General features: G+C 45.6%; 1 protein-coding gene across 8 annotated transcripts in view; it reads right to left on the reverse strand.

The window, feature by feature from the left end:
• The window catches only part of CHL1 (cell adhesion molecule L1 like), a 236,685-nt gene that overhangs the window by 207,282 nt on the left and 14,670 nt on the right, over positions 1-14,733 (reverse strand). For 6 of the 8 annotated variants that reach the window (XR_010305144.1, XR_010305143.1, XM_064156183.1 and 3 more), the window contains exon 3: positions 1,551-1,627. The exons of the other annotated variants lie outside the window; for them this stretch is intronic. The gene's annotated coding sequence lies outside the window, so the exon portion shown is untranslated. The remainder of the gene's footprint in view (positions 1-1,550; positions 1,628-14,733) is intronic. 8 annotated transcript variants of the gene reach the window in all.

The following is a 14,733-nucleotide window of genomic DNA, read 5'->3' on the forward strand; positions in this document are numbered from 1 at the left end:
TCAGGGTTGGAAGAGACCTCACAGATCATCAAGTCCAACCCTTTACCACAGAGCTCAAGGCCAGACCATGGCACCAAGTGCCACATCCAACCTTGCCTTGAACTGCCCCAGGGACGGCAACTCCACCACCTCCCCAGGCAGCCCATTCCAGTGTCCAATGACTCTCTCAGTGAAGTGTTGTTCATCTGCAGCTGATTCCAGGAGGTTGGCTTTCTTTTTTGGACAGGTGTAAAATAAACCAAAAAGTCATTCCAAAAACTAGTAGGAAAAAGGGTAGAATAATTTCATATATTTAATAAATAATTTAATATGCTTAATATATCTAATATATCTACTGTGTCCAGTTCTGGGCTCCTCAATTCAAGAGAAATGTTGAGGTGCTGGAACATGTCGAGAGAAGGGTGATGAAGCTGGGGAGGGGCCTGGAACACAGCCCTGTGAGGAGAGGCTGAGGGAGCTGGGGGTGTGCAGCCTGCAGCAGAGGAGGCTCAGGGCAGAGCTCATTGCTGTCTACAGCTCCCTGAAGGAAGGCTGTAGCCAGGTGGGGTTGGGTTCTTCTCCCAGGCACCCAGCAACAGAACAACAGGACACAGTCTCAAGCTGTGCCAGGCCAGGTCTAGGCTGGATGTTAGGAGGAAGTTGTTGTCAGAGAGAGTGATTGGAATGGGCTGCCCAGGGAGGTGGTGGAGTCACCATCCCTGGAGGTGTTCAAGCAAAGCCAGGATGAGGCACTTAGTGCCATGGTCTGGTTGATTGGCCAGGGCTGGGTGCTAGTTTGGACTGGATAATGTTGGAGGGCTCTTCCAACCAGGTTGATTCTATGAATCTGTGATTCTACTTGCTTTGTGTTGGGAAAGGAAATGCAAAACTCTGTTAAAGCAATGATCTGCTTGATTTTTTTAGTCATGCAAAGCCAGACAATTCATAGATATAATATTCATACTAAATTACATTTAAATCAGCTTCTGCTGATGTGAATGCCAAACTTTTCACCAAATGCATGGGAAAAAGCTTCTGTTGTGGAAGAGAAGTGTGCTGTGGTTGCTTAGAAAACTCTGACACGGGGCAGATGGATTTTTGCACAGTGGAGACCCAGCCCAGAGCACACATAAGGAAATGGGAGCTCTCCCTTTGAATCCCTCTCTCATAGCCACATCCTGAATTGACTTACTGTCTCACTAGAAGACAGTAAAATGCTATATTTACAGCACATTGCTTTCCAAAGCAACCAAGAGCTAAGCAACAGGGCAGTGGAAGCCTCTGAAAATAAATGGGAAAGGAGACAGCTGTAGAGGAATGTCTTGACTGTGTCAGGGCTGCCAACGTATTGAAAAGTCATTTGAGCCAATATAAACGTGGTCATTGGAGACGAAGTGAAAACCCAGCAATGGTTGCAGATTTACTGAAGCTTTGGCAAAGGCTGGAGACACTAAGGGTGGGAAGCTGTGCCCTGCTCGTTTGGGAGTAGAGATAACAGAGCTGGCTGGAGAGCTGGCATTGCCCCTCCTGCTATTGCCAAGAGGATCTAAAACAGGCATAATGACTCTTACCCTCTCTGGCCAACAGTGTGCTCCTCCGGGGATGCCTCAGCAGTACCAGGAGTTTCCAGGTTGATTTTTGCAGGGCTCTGACACGAAGAAGAGAGACAACGATTTAATTATGTCCAGTGACTGCTTGAGGCTTTGCTGCCAAAGTCAACTTCCCAAGCTGCCCATACTTACAAGTGCCCCATCCTCTACCCAGATACGCCACAAACAGAAGGAAGCTGGGCTTGCAAAAGGCAGCAGCCACTTAGACCTGGATTTCCCTGCCTAGCCAGCCCAGAATTTAGATCCTCTCTGGCAACTTAATTTCCCCAAGGACTTGTCACATTTTCAGGTTTCAGCCCCTGATATGAGAACCACTAAATGCCTTTAATTTTTCAACCCAGAATCATGCAGAAAGTTTTCCTTTCACTAGGAAGCCATTTGAATGAAAAGTCAAAGAACATCAGCTTATTAAAACCTGCACCATGCTTCCAACAACAAATATGTTCTTAAGAAGACATCACATCCAGTTCCAACAGTAAAGTGTAAAGAGACATAATCCATAGTGCCTCAGACTTCAGTGGGCAGTGAAGCAGGGCAAATGCCATAGCACTTAAGTCTGCACAGAGCAAAAAGTAAGACAGAGAAGCACAGTTTGTTCCTCTTCGTGTCTCCACAAAACTGCCCTTTATTTTGGGATTTCCTGCTGAAAATCAAGGAGCCTTTTCATCAAACTCACTGCTTGATGTGAGAACGAGAGAGCAACACTGCTAAAAACACTGAGAAAATGACATTAGATTTCTCTAAGCTAGAACTGATCCCATACTGAAACAGATGCTAAATGCATAATATTGTCTCAAAGCAAATGGGAGGAAAAAACAATGCACCCAAACCCAGAAAAGCACAGAATATTTCTCTCTGGAACTAAGGAAACCAGGAGGACTGGTGAGTCTGTGTCCATTGCAACTTGGCACCTGATCCAATTTACTCCCTCAAGAATTGCCTACCATTCTAATATCACTTCCTGATTGGAGGCTCAGAACATTTCCAGTCTTCCTCTACTTTTAGGATCTATTAGATACTAAGGACAAAGTCACAGAATCACAGAATATTAGGGGTTAGAAGAGATCCTGAACAATCATCTAGCACAACCCCACTGCCACAGCAAGATCACCTGGAGTAGGTGACCCAGGGAGGTGGTGGAGGTGTTTAATAGGAGGCTGGATGAGGCATTCAGTGCCGTGGGTTGGTTGGTCAGAAGGGTTGGGTGGTGAATTGGACTCGATGATCCTGGAGGTCCTTTCAAACCTGGTTAATTCTGTGACTCTGTGAATGGATCCAAGTGGGTTTTAAATGCTTTCAGAGAAGGAGATTCCAGCCTGTTCCAGGACTCTGTCACCCTCAGAGTTGGAAGAGACCACAAGGACCATCTAGTTCCAACTTCCCTGCCATGGGCAGGGACACCCTACCCTGAATCAGGCTGGCCACAGCCTCAGACAGCCTGGCCTTAAACACCTCCAGCCATGGGGCCTCAACCACCTCCCTGGGCAACCCGGTCCAGGCTCTCACCACTCTCATGCTCAGCAGCTTCCTCCTCACCTCCAGCCTGAACATACCCACCTCCAGCTTTGCTCTATTCCCCCCCAGTCCTGTCACTCCCTGATATCCTAAAAAGTCCCTCCCCAGCTTTTTTGTAGGCCCCTTTCACATCCTGGAAGGTCACAAGAAGGTCACCTGGGAGTCTCCTCTTCTCCAGCCTGCACAGCCCCAACTCTTTCAGTCTATGCTCACAGCAGAGCTGCTGCAGCCCTCTGAGCATCCTCCTGGCCTTTCTCTGGACACACTCCAGCATCTCCACATCCCTCTTGTAACAGGGACTCCAGAACTGGATGCAGTACTCCAGGTGGGGTCTCAGCAGAGCTGAGTAGAGGAGGAGAATCACCTCCCTTGCCCTGCTGGCCACACTTCTCCTGATGCAGCCCAGGCTCTGCTTGGCTTTCTGGGCTGCAAGTGCACACTGCATCAAGAGCTACATTTTTTCTATTGTTTGTTTGTTAGAAATAAAATAAATCTAAGAATTGTTTTGGTCCTGGATCAATTAAATGGCTAAAAAAAAAATGACATTGTGCCAATAGCAGTTTTTTCCATGTCAAAATGTACCATGCATATTATGGCCTGCTGCAACAGTATTTTCATTACCTCTGGAATTTTTAGAATGCTTAAATTATCCCAGCTGAGATGTATATGTGGAAGCATAAAGCTGCACAAGAAACTTGGACCTCACAGGGAAAGATTCTAACTGCAAAGGGGAAAACAGAGAGAGTGCTGAGATGTCTCTGTGGAAGCACAAAGCTGCACAAGAAACTTGGACCTCACAGGGAAAGATTCTAACTGCAAAGGGGAAAACAGAGAGAGTGCTGAGATGTCTACGTGGAAGCACAAAGCTGCACAAGAAACCTGGACCTCACAGGGAAAGATTCTAACTGCAAAGGGGAAAACAGAGAGAGTGCTGAGATGTATATGTGGAAGCACAAAGCTGCACAAGAAACCTGGACCTCACAGGGGAAGATTCTAACTGCAAAGGGGAAAACAGAGAGAGTGAGGCATATCCTGCTAATGGTTTATTAAACATGTATCTGAGCACACATCATCAATGATTAGCTTTGAAATGTTGAATGTTAGATGGATCTTGGACAGAGCAGAGAAGCTACAGCCATGCTAGGGAATGCTCATCTACTCCTTCATGAGAACACAGGAAAAAATTCACTTGACCAGAAGGCAGCAAATTTAAAATTAATTAAAGGAACTGCCACTTTTTGCAGCTCTGATCAATCCCAGAATTTCAGGCTCTGAAGAACCTGGAGTGAAATATTAGGATTGTTTCCTTTTCCCCTTTTCTCAATATAATTTTGTTAAGGCTGGATAATTTTATGACTGCTAATAACAGTTGTAACTATGCAAGCTAAGATAATAACAATAGTAATCAAATCTCATGCTTCAGGGCATAAATTGATTGCTTGAAGGGGTTGTGGAGGTTTTGCTGTTTCCCCACTGCCTAGTGCATGATTTCACAACTGACTAAGTGCATTACAGAGCCTTTGCTGCTGTAGCTTAGACAGTTGATCTAATCCATAGTAACAAATACAACACCCAAACACAGCGAGCTTGCAAACATAGATTTAGAATCAAATTCAGTGAAATGTTTGGTTCTTATTTTCCAGTTAGTCTCCTACAGTTCTCTCTAAAGAAAATAGTAAAGTCGAGGTCAAAAAATAACAACAAACCACAACAAACCAAACAAAACCAAGAAATAGACAAAATAACCTCACAAAACTTTAGAGAGGGAATCTCAACAGGAATTTTAAAGACCCCAAGTCAGGCAAGAGGGCTTATTTATGGTTAGGTCCAGACCCAAAAAGCAGGATCACAGAATCCATCAGGGTTGGAAGGGACCACAAGGAGCAGCCAGTTCCAATCCCCCTGCCATGCCCAGGGACACCCTACCCTAGATCAGGCTGCTCACAGCCTTATCCAGCCTGGCCTTAAACACCTCCAACCATGGGACCTCAACCACCTCCCTGGGCAACCCATTCCAGGCTCTCACCACTCTCATGCTGAACAACTTCCTCCTCACCTCCAGTCTGAACCTAACCACCTCCAACTTTGCTCCATTCCCCCTACTCCTGTCACTCCCTGACAGCCTAAAAAGTCCCTCCCCAGCTTTTTTTGATGAAGACCTATGAACTGATAAAGTGTCAAACCATGGTCATGCATGGTCAGCACCCATGCATCCCTTATGGCCAGCTTGTAAGAACTTACTTGTGAGGACAACCATCAAAAAATAGGCCATTGGTCTTTTTTCTTTGAGAAAGAGACACAGCAAGAAATGAGAGAGCTCAGTCAGGAGATGGGGATCGAGGTCACTTTCCAAGCTGTACCAAAAAGATTCATACAACTCTGTGCTGTGCTCCAGGACAGACAGACTGAGCCCTGGGGAATATCGAGCAGAAAATAATTGAAGATTTACTGAACTCAGCATGGAGAAAAACTGAACCTTGGGAAAGGAAGGCTTGAGCACCAACAATGCCACAACAGACACTATTCCTGATTTTTCCTTCAAGCACTCTAAAGATCTTAGAATTGGTCCAGGGTGACCTTTAAAGGTCCCTTCCAATCCAAACCATCCTACGATAAACAATATCATCGATAAGAAGAACTTTGTAGCTTGTCATCTTTGACATCATTGCTTGTTAAGTGAGACGTTTCTCATTCCAGGTTTTAAGTCTTGCTTGATTTGGTTTGAGTTTGGGGTTTTTGATGGTTGTTTTCAATGCAGTACTGACATTCTCAGAGGCAACACTTCAAAGTAGGCTTCTACAACACAGGTTGCAAATACCTACATGTGTTCCATTGAGTTCTTTGGAGACCAGGGAACGTTCTCACCCATGGGTATCCCCCCAGGTACAGTGCCAATACTTTATTGTATCTTAAACACTAAAACCATAACAAGAAAGGTATACTGGAAACCACAATACCCATGGCTCACGTGCTACAGCCATAAAGGGAGAAACTACAACGCTGAATCAGATATGAGGAACAACCCCAAGCAGCCCTACTGATTGAAGGTCAGGCTGTACTCACCCTATCCCACTGAGATGTGTAGATAGCAAAACTGGACAGATGCTGTCTCAAAAGGTAGGTGTGGACCAGCACCTGTTAGGCTGGTGAGCCTGGTGCCACTCACAGCTCAGCCCCCTACGCTCTCAGTTTATATGTGTTCAGAATTCTGTGACAGAAGGCTGAACCAAGGAGAACCAAGCTCCTCCCTTACTTCCCTTATGTGTTACATAATGACTTTCCCTTTTCAATGCACATGACAGCCCATGTGCATTGTTGGCTTCAGTGGTTGTGCAACCCCCTAACAAGAGGAGCCTTCATCGTCTTCACCTCCCTCTGCAGCTGGTTGTCCTCTGCAGAGCCTTTCAAGGTCATTGCTGGCTCCATATGCTGTTTAGCCAGCACCACATTGCAGCCTCTGATTACAAGGATGGTACTTGCAGGCTCTTGTTTTCCTTAGATTTATCACTTGAGGGCTCACAGACCCTGTTCTGATCTCTGGTAACCTGGCAACTATTGGCCTGTTGCCCCTAAGTCCGATCAGTCACACACAAATCCTTCCCTCTTACTACATGTACTAAGTAGAGATTTGCCACTCCAGTCAGCCACTCCACCAGAGACACCCTCTCCTTTGGTAGCCTGCCCAGTTACCTAGTTGGCTGGTACCATTTTCTGGGATGAAGCTATGAAACTGTAAGTCACAGGAAGGCTGTGCCAGCAGGGCAGCCCAGTGCATGCCTGGTCATCCACCACACAATGGCACAAGGTCATTTGTAAAGAAAAGCAAGCATCATGCTCATGGGAAATGCTATCTGCAAACGCATCTTCGGTCTCTGTGCAGAGCTGGCACAAAGCCCGGAAGGAGCAAGCTACAATATCTAGAGAAATAGAATTGTGACTCACATCAGGACATTGGCATTGATCTCATTCGTTTGTGGAAGAGATTAAAGAGGCCCAGGAATAAAGATTTTCTATTTCCTGAACAATAGCTGCTAGTCACTGGACAGAACATCAGCAACAAGGTCTCCACGGTTGGTTTTATTCTTCCCTAGCGTGGAGGTGGGATACAGTGAATGAAGCCTTTGCTAGATAACTCATGACCTTTTCAGTCATGCAGATGAGACCTATTGCTCAGCAGCTCCTGAATGAAACACTTTCATTTTGCTTTCTTTTGACATTAACTAGCAAAAGATGCACAAAAGTTGTGCTGCCAAACCTCTATATTTCTATAACACATTCTAACACAATCGTTGTTCAGAGAAGGGCAACAAAGTAGGTGAAGAGCCTAGAGAACAGGTCTTATGAGAAGCAGCTAAGAGAACTTGGATTGTTTTGTCTGGAGAAGAGGAGGCTAAGGGGAGATCTCATTGCTTTCTACAACAACCTCTCTACAAGGTCATAGTGAGGAGGATGTCAACCTCTTCTCCCTAGTGTCAGGTGACAAACCAAGAAGAAATGGCCTGAAAATGTGCCAGGGGAGGTTTAGATTGCATATTAGGAAAACTTTCTTTAGAATCATAGAATCAACCAGTTTGGAAGAGACCTCCAAGATCATCCAGGCCAACCTAGCACCCAGCCCTGTCCAAGCAACCAGACGATGGCACTAAGTGCCTCAGCCAGGCTTTGCTTGAACACCTCCCCAGGCATGCTGACTCCACCACCTCCCTGGGCAGCCCATTCCAATGCCAATCACTCTCTCTGACAAAAACTTCCTAACAACATCCAGCCTACACCTCCCCTGGCACAACTTGAGACTGTGTCCCCTTGTTCTGTTGCTGGTTGCCTGGCAGAAGAGCCCAACCCCACCTGGCTACAGCCTCCCTTCAGGTAGTTGTAGACAGTAGTGAGCTCTGCCCTGAGGCTCCTCTTCTGCAGGCTGCACACCCCCAGCTCCCTCAGCCTCTCCTCATAGGGTTTGTGTTCCAGGCCCTTCAGCAGCCTTATCGCCCTTCTCTGGGCAACCTCTCTTTCCTGCAGGAGTGGCCAGGCATTGGAACAGGCTGCCCAGGGAAGTGGTGGAGTCACCAGTCCCGGTAGTATTCAAGAAACCTGTGGAGATGCCACTTGGGGACATGATTTAACAGCTGTGGTGACGTTAGGTTGACAGCCAGGTCTGATTATTTGATTATCTTTGATAACTTTTCCAACCATGACAATTCTATGATTCTATGATAACCTTACTCTCTGTACTCCCCTATACAAAAAGAAACCCAAATGATTTAAAGAATCATTTGCCCTGAGAGTCAAACCCATTTGGGTTATAATACCAAGTAACAATGACAGAATGATTGCAGCTACCCTTGATACCAAGAAGTCGTAGTCATGAATGTAAAACAGAATTACCAAGCACCCTCTCCCAAGTTCTGCAGACACAGGATGTGCTAGTTTGAGGCTAATTGGAATATTTTAATGAGAAAAAATAGATTATAGGCCGTGAAAATGAAACAGTGGTGATGTCTGCTTCACTCATAGGCTTGCTGAGATGTATAAAACCAAGAACACAAACATAGATAAGACAGAGGGAGTCTCTATTTGTCAGAGTTGGTGTCTCTATTTTCTCCCTGAGCTTCTGCTCTTCTGCTTCAATCTGTGTAACCCAACTAATCATTCTGCTTCTAACCCACCTAGCTGATCCTTCAAACTCATCTGGCATGTAAGGCAGATTCTGGGCTAAGAATGGGGGGTGGAAAGAAGGTGGAAGGGTGTTTGAGAGCCCCTCCTGGAGACTGGTTTCTGGGAGGGCTGTTGTGTTTCTGTGTTACTTTTGTGTATTTCTGTACATTGATAGCGGTATATATTTGTAATGTTAATATCTGCTTCTATATTGTGCTAAGCTGTGAATATAAAGCTTCAACCCTTAACTTCCAAGTGGCTGAGTCTAGTCTGGGTGATTTCATAAGAGTGGGGTGGTGGGTAACTCCCAAATCACATAATCAAGGTGACTACTGAGGGGTTCATTTGGTTTTCACCAGAAAAGCAGAAATAAGACTGATCTCTTAAGAGAAGGACAAGCAGTGGTCTTAGCTAATGCTGCAATCCTTATTCCTCCATTTTTCAAGTCCATCTGGTGAGCTGATTACATTAAAATAACCTACAGTGAAGTCCAAATGGAAAACACAACACTAGATGGGTTGCTGCTGAACCCTTCGGTGCTCCCCGCCTCCCTTTACCAATTTAATGTGACTGCTGGGTTGCAGGGTGTTCAGTAGGTCACCTGCATCAGCAATTTCACTCCAGACAATTTGCTTCTAAATACTACATGGTATGATACACATTTTCCAATTACATTTCTGCCTGCTTTTAAATTCTACCAGACAGACAAAGCCATATGAAGAACAGAAACCTTTGGAAACAACAGCAGACAAATAACTGCATGTATTTAAATAGTATATATCCACTGCCAAGCTAGCAGCAGCTACACAGACTTATTAATGCAAGCAGGGAACCAATAGCTTGATAACAATGTAAGGCTTCTCTTAAAAGTATTGGCAATTCTCATGTCACAGGATGCAAAGATGGTTTAGCCCTATCCAATGCCCTTCAGACAAGATATCAGAAGAGAAAAAAAAATAAGACAGTGGATATCAGACACAATAATTGGGACAAGCCTGTAAAAATAAGCATACTTCACTCTTATCCTTTTACTTTATATCACAGTATCACCAAGGTTGGAAGAGACCTCACAGATCATCAAGTCCAACCCTTTAGCACAGAGCTCAAGGCCAGACCATGGCACCAAGTGCCACGTCCAGTCCTGCCTTGAACAGCTCCAGGGACGGCGACTCCACCACCTCCCCGGGCAGCCCATTCCAGTGTCCAATGACTCTCTCAGTGAAGAACTTTCTCCTCACCTCCAGCCTAAATTTCCCCTGGCGCAGCCTGAGGCTGTGTCCTCTCGTTCTGGTGCTGGCCACCTGAGAGAAGAGAGCAACCTCCTCCTGGCCACAACCCCCCTCAGGTAGTTGTAGACAGCAATAAGGTCACCCCTGAGCCTCCTCTTCTCCAGGCTAACCAATCCCAGCTCCCTCAGCCTCTCCTCGTAGGGCTGTGCTCAAGGCCTCTCCCCAGCCTCGTCGCCCTTCTCTGGACACGCTCAAGCATCTCAATGTCCTTCCTAAACTGGGGGGCCCAGAACTGAACACAATACTCAAGGTGTGGTCTAACCAGTGCAGAGTCCAGGGGCAGAATGACCTCCCTGCTCCTGCTGACCACACCATTCCTGATGCAGGCCAGGATGCCACTGGCTCTCTTGGCCACCTGGGCACACTGCTGGCTCATGTTCAGGCGGGTATCAATCAGTACCCCCAGATCCCTCTCTCTCTGGCTGCTCTCCAGCCACTCCGACCCCAGCCTGTATCTCTGCGTGGACCAAATAAATAGTATTAAAAGTAAAGAATATTCAATAAACCCAGTAAATAGTATTAAAGATAGAGAACACTGCCTAAACCCAGTAAATACTATTAAAAATAAAGAACATTCAATAAACACTGGAAAAACACTCACTAAGCCAAGGTGATGAGTCAAAAACGAAGCTGAAGAGTCCCTTTAAAGTCTGGAGCTATGCCAAAATGAGAATTATAATTGTAAGGTCTAGGGAGCTTCTCCTCCTTTGCTACTCTGCCTTGGTGAGACCAAATCTGGAATGCTGTGATCCATTTTGGGCTCCCCATTTCAAGAGAGAAGGAAATCTGCTAGAGAGAGTCCAACTACAAGTGTGACTGCATCTCTTTAGTGAGGAGATACTGAGACCTAGGGCTTTTATTCTGGAGAAGACTGAGAGGACCTTGTCAACACCTATAAATATCTGAGAGGTGGGTGTCAAAGTGAAGGTGTCAGGCTCTTTTTGGTGGTGCCCAGTGACAAGGAAAATTGGGCACATACTACAACATAGGAGGTTTCATCTCAACATAAAGAGACACTTCTTCATGGAGCACTAGGAACAGGCTGCCCAGAGAGGTAATGGAGTCATCTTCTTCTCTGGAGACTTTCAAAACCTTCCTGGACCTGTCCCTGTGGAGCCTTCCCTAGATGGCCCTAGGGTTGGACCCAGTGATCTCTGGAGGTCCTTTCCAACCCCTAACCTTCTGTGACAGACTATGCAGATAATACATTTTTGTTCCCAGTGTCTAAATTAAGAGGTTGACTATTTCAAAACTCTCAATTCAAACCTAAGAGTGAGTGGAGGTCCATGGTGAGAGGTGACCTTGACAGCGTGGTGAGCCAGCTGTCAGCAAGCAGTGTGCTTGTCCAGAACAGCCAGTAAATGCAATGTGATGGAGAAAAGAGCAAGGAATGTGTCAATCTGTTAGAGGGCAGGAGGGCTCTGCAAAGGGACCTGGACAGATGGGCACAGTCCAGTGCCATCCATGAGTTTTAACAAGTCCAAGTGCTGGGTTCTGCACTTTGACCACAACAGCCCCATGCAGTGCTGCAGGCTGAGGACAGAGTGTCTCAAGAGCAGCCAGGCAGAGGGGGACCTGGGGGTACTGGTCAGCAATTAAATATGAGCCAACAGTGTGCCTAGGTGGCCAAGAAGGCCGATGGCATCCTGGCCTACATCAGGAACAGTGTGGCCAGCAGGACCAGGATAGTTCTTCTACCCCTGTACTCGACACTGGTTAGGCCACACCATGAGTACTGTGTCCAGTTCTGCACCCCTCAATTTAGGTGTTGAGGTGCTTGAAGGTGTCCAAAGAAGGGCAGCAAGGCTGGTTAGGGGCCTGGAGCACAGCCCTGTGAGGCGAGGCTGAGGGAGCTGGGGGTGTGCAGCCTGCAAAAGAGGAGGCTCAGGGAAGACCTTATTGTTCTCTACGACTACCTGAAAGGAGGTTGTAGCCAGACAGAGGTTGGTCTCTTCTGCCAGGCACCCAGGGACAGAACAAGAGGACACAGTCTCCAACTGCACCAGGGCAGCTTTAGTCTGTGTGTTAGGAGGATGTTCTTCAGAACAAGAGTGATTGGCACTGGAATGGGCTGCCCAGGGAGGTGGTGGAGTCACCGTCCCTGAGGGTGTTTAAGAGGAGGCTGGGTGAGGCACTTAGGTTTAGTTAATTAGAAGATGTTAGGTGATAGGTTGTACTCGATGATCCCAGAGGTTTTTTCCAACCTGGTTAATTCTGTGACTCAGTGAATGCAAGTTCCTACAAGTTCTAGGGATCCTAATTCTAGGATCCCCATGGATAAGATATACTTTAAGTAGAACATAAATCTGAGAGTGTTTTAAGAACCATAGGCTGAACCTTCTGTGCTTGGTGGGCTATGAAGTCCATAGGTGTATAAGTAGTGGATATTAAGCAGGTATAAAAAGTCTCTACTGCTTTGTGGTTTGAGCTGGTATGTGCTTTGGAATTCAAGTGTCTAGTCAACTGAAGTGTCCCCTCAGTTAAATTTTGCAATTCAGCTTTCAAATAGTTCTACCATTTCAGCTCAGGAAACTCCTCATTAGGATTCAGAAAGGAGTCAGAAAACAACTGCAACACTGGAAAGTGAAGCTTACAGCCAGCAAGGAGAATTCAAGTAGCATTTGAAGAGGTGCTTAGATCTCAGTGTGTAGCACTGGAGTGATTAGCTATTCTGGAATGGAGGTCTCCTCCATCCAGCTGACAAACTATAACAAGATCTAATGCCTGGTAGATGAGAAAACAGTTTGTTGTTTGGCTGGGTTTTTTTTTTTTACCCAAGCAACAAGTTTAACCCTTTAGCAAAAGTTTCTTAGATGTGGTAAGTTATTAGGGATGGATCATTGCCACATCAAGACTACCTATACTTCTCAAGAAAATACTTCTTAGGAGGAAGTTCTTCCCAGAGAGAGTGATTGGCATTGGAATGGGCTGCCCAGGGAGGTGGTGGAGGCACCGTCCCTGGAGGTGTTGAAGCAAAGCCTACATGAGGCACTTAGTGCCATGGTCTGGTTGACTGGCTAGGGCTGGGTGCTAGGTTGGACTGGATGATCTTGGAGGTCTCTTCCAACCTGGTTGATTCTATGATTCTTAGCTTAAAAAAAAGAGATGAAATTGAAAATGTGTAAAATAAGGAATCCATTGTAGTTGGTCACAAAAGCTGTGCCTTGCCCAGCAGTGGTGAAAGTGCAGCTGAACACAAGGTCTAGGCTAACAGGACCTTTGAGCGAGCTAAGGACATGCTGCTGCAGAGATGGCCTCAAAGAAAATCCATTAATCCTGGTCCTGTCAGCAATAAGAAACTGATTTGGAGACCTGTCTGTGAAGTGGCTGCAGCTGTAGCAGTCTACACAAGTTTATTTTACTCTGTCATCATCTTATTCCTATCAGTGTAGTCCAGCTTTGGAATGGAGGGGAAAAAAATTATCCTCAGTCACAACAGCTACAGCTTGCTGGAGGGCTTGAGAAAGTTGCTCAGAGAGGTAATACACTCCCTTAGGAACCAACAACAAAGTCAGATCTATGTCATCATGAACATGCACACTAGTTTGATAGATGTTAAATCCAGCAGAGGGGGGAAGCAACACAAGAGAAAAACTGCAGTCAGGTTCACCTGTCCATAGCTGCATGAGGCTGTGCTGTGCCACATTACTGATTTAACGACACAGAATTGTCGTGAAGTTCAAGCTGAGCTGACTTCCTCGAAGTTACAGCTGTCACACTTTCCATCAGCTGGAAAGTTACTCCAGATAGTTTTCTGTACGTATCTACCATCTCTAACAGCTCCCAAATTTCAGCTTGGCTGAAGATGTTTGCTCAGTCCTTCTGTCATCTGTTTTTCCTTCTTTCTTTGCTGGGCACATGTCTTCCCCTGGCAATGACTCCACCAAACATACTTCAGCAGTGAAAAGCACAAAGGGAAGTATGTTTTTACAATATATACTGCCTCATTTGAGAGTTAAACACACTGATATCACAAATCATAATGATTTGCAAACCCTTAAACCTCAGGAGCCCATATATCTAGGTGTGGGTATAAATTTCACTGCAAAGTGCTCGCTGACTGCTGACAAAACCAACCTCTTGCAAGGTCTGTGGGCACGGCCCAGCATATATTCCACACTTGAAGAGTCTCACACATCCCTTACACAATCACCAGAGAAAGAAATCCCCATGCCAACATTCAAACTCCAGGCAGGAATGCAAGTCAGACATCATTTTACCACGATGACAGTAATCACCAAGGTACAAAAGGAACTTTTCTAAAAGGAATTGTTGCTAGAAAGTTCAATTCAAACCTCTGTCCAAGTTGGGAACACCTAAATTGCTTCTATTTCTTATATCTTTGCTGCTTTGTCCTTCCCCAGCATCATCTATCAGAGGATTATAGAATCATTTTGGTTGGAAAAGACCTTTGAGATCAGCAGATCCAGCTATGATGCACTGAAATACATTCAAAAGCTAATAGTCTCTTGGCAGAGGGAGAAGGAAAGGAGAAAAGGTTACCATTTTATTTGAAAACATAATTAAGACCAAAGAAAGTTGTTCAGATTTTACTTCCTTTTGCATGGCTACATCACATTCCAACCTATATCTTTATTTTCTACCCTCATTGGTAAATTCACCTCTTGATTTGTAGAAGGGATTGCATTTTCTTTTTGCAGTAGTTGATAGAATGTGATGCACTAGTT

Source organism: Pogoniulus pusillus, chromosome 16, assembly GCF_015220805.1.
Source record: "Pogoniulus pusillus isolate bPogPus1 chromosome 16, bPogPus1.pri, whole genome shotgun sequence".
Taxonomy (NCBI): domain Eukaryota; kingdom Metazoa; phylum Chordata; class Aves; order Piciformes; family Lybiidae; genus Pogoniulus; species Pogoniulus pusillus.